The sequence below is a fragment of the Euphorbia lathyris genome, chromosome 1, assembly GCF_963576675.1.
Source record: "Euphorbia lathyris chromosome 1, ddEupLath1.1, whole genome shotgun sequence".
NCBI lineage: Eukaryota > Viridiplantae > Streptophyta > Magnoliopsida > Malpighiales > Euphorbiaceae > Euphorbia > Euphorbia lathyris.
Window position 1 is genome coordinate 87,507,354 of NC_088910.1, and position 5,104 is coordinate 87,512,457.

Sequence of the window (5,104 nt, forward strand, 5' to 3'; positions counted from 1 at the left end):
AGTAGGAATAGGAAGAGTAATGAGTATAGTTGGAATAGGAAGAGGTGTAAGTAGAGGAGGAATAGGAAGAGTAATATGTAGAGGTTGAATAGGAAAAAGGTTGAAAATTAGGCCAAAAATCCGGACTTGGAGTTGCCTTTAACACGCGTGTCGCGGTCGTGGATGTGTATCTGCGGCCGCGGATCGCGTTTTTCAACCAATTTTTTCTTTGAATTGTTGTGGGAATTTGCTGAAGTTACCGAGAAATACACCATTCGCGGCCGCGAATCGCGTTTGGCAGCGAATTTTTTGTCTGAATTTGGAGTAAATTTGCTGAAGTTACCGAGAATCCATTAATTCTCGGCCGCGGATCACCTCGTGGCTACCCAAATTCTGCATATTAACTTCATTTCGTGCATTTTCTTGATAAATCCTATCCTGAACTCCTTAAAAATGTTATCTGTACTTAAAAACATAAATATAAAACATTAAATGATAAGGAAAACCAAAGGTGTATCCTTATTAATGGAAAAATAAATGAAAAATGCTTTAATTAATGGATGTTAAATTAAGAATAGGAAAGGTTTGGAACTAAAATTAATTGAAGCATTTATGTGCATGTATTAATGTAAGTTAAATGAATCTTTATTTAAGGAATTGAAACTTAGTTATTAATCATTTAATTAGTAATGAATGGATTAAGTTTGCATTTAATAAGTGCATTAGTTTAGAATTATGGAATTAAATGTTAGTTTAACCAAATAATCAAAAACAGGAAATAATGCAAAAGAGAAAGATTTTTATTGAATAGAAACATATTTACAAACAAACGAAACAAAAGCTATGCTAAAAATTCGTCCCTTTCAATCGGGATTTTCGTAGCCCTATAGCGTTCTATTTTCAACTGCACGAAGGCTTGACGTTCTTGTGCAGAAAGAAAATTGGGTCCTGATCGAAATACTCGTTTCACTAGACCTTCATATTCTAAAAACTCATAGTCTAGCATTGGGAAAGATTCAGCATCACTCCAAGGAACAGAAATACTTCCCTTGGTCCCTAGAATTATTCCACATACAATATTCCCGAATCCAACCTTCTTAGCCTTGGATCTAGATGCGGCAACAAGACCCTCCATCAGAATTTTTGAAGAATCAACCACGTTGCCTTGAAATATATCACCAAGGACATAAAGATCAGATTCTTGGACGACACTACTGAACGTGCGACCGAACAGGCTGTGACTCAGAAACTTATGCAAATATAGCATAGAGTTGGAATAGAAAGACTTATTATAGGCAAGTTTTGGGTGGAAAGGCCAGATGCCGGTGAGCATTCGCCAAATATCAGTGGACGTCATATCTCTTCCATGATGACGTTTGGTAGTATCCTTCAAGGGAAAACCAAACCAAGCATGCAATTCAGGATATCCAAAAGTGAAAGTTTTGCCATCCCGATGAAAACTAAGACGCACCCGACGCTTGTTAACAAAGCGAACCGTACAGAAGAACTCTAATATCCAGTCTCCAATTATAGGAAACTTCATATCAACAAATCTGGTCCATCCTAAACGTTCCATGTAGCGACTCATATCTTCTTTAATTCCCAACTGATCGTTAAGAAAGTCATCCATGTATAGCATTCCGACAAAGAATGTGTATCGAAGCTTCAAGAAGCGCCTTCCCTCATCATGATTGAAAATAGGAAAGTTACATCCGTAACGCTCTGATATATCAACATGCTTATTGCGTGAAGCAATAACTTTCTTAGATGAAGTGTTTGAGGAAGTCATGGTGTTTGGAATGATTAAGGAAGAAAGGTTCTGAACTTAATTTCTGGGTTGTTGAATGGTAAGAAAATCAGAGAATTGTTCTGATAGAGATGAAAAGAAAGTGACAGAAAACTGAACCTCTAGAACCTATTTATAAAATCCTAGGACGAAAAGAGGTGTTGTTTTTGAAATGAAAAGGCATGAAACAACCCTTTTAGAAATGAAGAAACTTAATGCTTCGTTTCTGAAGAGTTGCATCTGCTGGAAAAATGGTCAATTTTTGCATAATTTCCCCATGTCGCGACCGAGGATGCTGACCTGCGGTCGCGACACGCTGATTTCCTTGCGGAAATCAGTTGTCAAAACTCCAAATTTCTGATCCTCTACCGAGAATCCTCATCCTCGGTAAGTTCAGAAATTTTCCTTTCAATTTGAAATCAGAATTCTCAACTGAGAATCTGAAATCCTCCACAAGTCCAGAAATTTTCCTGGCTACTAATTATACCCAAATTCTCAACTGAGAATTTTAAATTCTCTATAAGTTCAGAAATTTCTTACCTCCTTAAGAATTCTATATATGTGAATCCTCAACTGAGAATTTCAAATTCTCAACTGAGAATCACTGAATTTCTTCTAATTCTCATTAAATTCCTAAAAATTAATTAAAATCATGACTTGTATATATTTTTCTATATCTAAAATTCTAATATAAAATGATATAATCTAAACAAAACAAAAAAAAATAATAAAAACTAACTATTAGAAAAATGAAATGATTTATATGTCAGGAAATCTTGTTACGAAATTAGTTCCTATTTCGGAAATATTTTCGTAATAAATTTTGTTAAGTTCCCTACTAGCCCAATATTCTTTGTTGTACCTCAAATGGTTTGGTAACTCTTTAAGTTCTAATTTAGGTGGAATTACGACTGAAGGCGGAACTGGTCCATCTTCTCGAATCAAAGGCTCTGGGTCCTTATCTTCTAATTCTTCACCCATTATAGGTTCCATTATTTCTTCTCTTTGAACAATTTCATTAACACATTCTTCAACTAAATCAAGCTTCATACAAGCGAAATCCTCCATAGGATATTTCATTGCTTGATTCATATCGAACTCGATCTTATCGTCACCTATTCTTAAAACTACTTTTCCTTCCGACACATCAACTAGAGCACGTCCCGTGTTCATGAATGGTCTACCAAAGATTACCGGACAATTAGCATCATAAGCAAAATCTAAGATAACAAAGTCAGTAGGAAAAATAAATTTGTCAACTTTCACCAAAACGTCTTCAATTATATCATATGGTCTTTTAGTGGATTGATCCGCTAATTGCAAAACCATATTGGTACGCTTGATGTCTTCTTCTAAACCTAATTTCTCAAAAATAGACAACGGCATCAAGTTTATACTAGCTCCTAAATCACAAAGACAACTTGGGAATTCCATATTTCCCAAAGTACACGGAATGGTAAAGCATCCGGGATCTTTGAGTTTAGTAGGTAATTTGCTTGATACTATCGAACTACATTCTTCAGAAAGTGAAATGGATGAAATTCCTTCCCAACTAATCTTTTTTGAGATTAAATCTTTCAAGAATTTTCCATAGTTAGGAATTTGCGTAATTGCATCCATGAATGTTAAATTTATATGCAAATTTTTAAGTTTATCTAAAAATGATAAAAAGTTGTTTATCATGGTCCTTATTTCGGACCATGTGTGGAAAAGGTGGTTTTGGTACAAAAGGTTTCGGATTAGAGTCAATTTTTGTATCTTTTTGTTTTAATGTATCTTCTTTGGATTTTGGTAAATCATTTCCAGGTAAAGTTGAATTTCCGGGCATTTCCGGACCTATGTAATTTTTTCCTGAGCGAAGAGTGATAGCCTTAACATGCTCTTTCGGATTTTCTTCCGTTTGGCTGGGAAGACTTCCCTCTTTGCGGGATGGAATTGATTTAGCAAGTTGTCCAATTTGAACCTCCAAATTATGGATGCTAGATGATTGGTTTTTGATAAGCTGATCGAATTTATTTTCGATCCGTTTAAAACCATCGTCTTGATTACTTACCTTTCCATTCATAGCATCAATAAATTTGTCGATTTTTGAAGATAAAGTGCTAATCGTATCTCTTGTTTGATTTTGATAATTATTTATCCGATATTGATTAGCATTTGCATTATTATTATTATTACCATCTTTCCAGTTAAAGTTAGGATGATTTCTCCATCCAGGATTATAAGTATTAGAATAAGGATTAGTAGTTTGGTTTTGTCCTTGGACAAAATTTACCTGTTCTATCTCATTCATACCTTCGTAATCAATGTCTCTCTGGATTGGATCATTAGGATCACACGGTGCCATAAATTTATCAATTTTGGGCGATAAGGCAGAAAATTGGGCTTGTAACATTGCTACAGGATCAAGATTCATTATACCTTTAACTGATGATGTACCTGAGGATGATGGTTTCGCCGTCGGTATATGGCCACGCTCGGCGGGCCACATACTGCTGTTGATTGCCATTTCTTCCAAAAGTTCTCTTGCTTGGGCAGACGTCTTCTTCATAAATAACCCTCCAGACATAGCATCTAATGAACCTATAGTTGTAGGATTTAATCCATTATAGAATGTCTGCATTAAAAGTGCATTTGGCAGTTGGTGGTGTGGGCATAAACGTTGAAGTTCTTTAAAACGTTCCCAAGCTTCATAAAGAGTTTCATTATCATTTTGTGTAAAAGATGTCAACTCTTTGATGACTCTTGCGGTTTTTGCTAAGGGAAAATATTTTTGTAAAAATGCTTGGGCTAATTGGTCCCAAGTTTCAAATGTTGCAGCAGGCATAGAAGTTAACCAAATTTTTGCCTTATCCTTCAAAGTGAAAGGAAAGAGGCGAAGTTTGATTGCTTCGGCTGTTACATCAGTAATTTTAAAAGTGTCACAAATTTCTAAGAAATTTGTCAAAGGTGCATTAGGGTTTTCGTTAGGTAGTCCATAAAACGTTACGTTGTTTTGCAACATATTAAGCAAAGCAGGCTTAATTTCAAATTGATTTGCGTTTATACGGGGTCTAACTACACTATTAGTTACACCGGCCATTCCTGGCCTAGCATAATCCATAAGTATCGGTGGATCGGCCATAATCTCTGGCTGGTTTACTTTGGTTTTTAAGGGTGTTTTGTCTTTGTTTTTGTTGTTTTTCTTGTTTTTCTTAAGTGTTCTTTCAATTTCTGGATCTAAAGGATCTGGTGGCGTGCCCGAATTTCGCAAACTGCGCATGAACTTGAAATTGTTACACGAGTCAAACTACCTTCAAAACAAAATTGAAAACAAGTATGTTATATAACTGAAAATAA

General features: G+C 35.3%; 1 non-coding gene across 1 annotated transcript; it reads left to right on the plus strand.

Moving 5' to 3' along the window:
- The first annotated feature begins 4,404 nt into the window (after positions 1 to 4,404).
- On the plus strand, positions 4,405 to 4,511 carry LOC136216010 (small nucleolar RNA R71). The gene has a single exon (XR_010683008.1). It is a non-coding gene; the product is annotated as a small nucleolar RNA R71 (small nucleolar RNA).
- Positions 4,512 to 5,104: the final 593 nt, after the last annotated feature.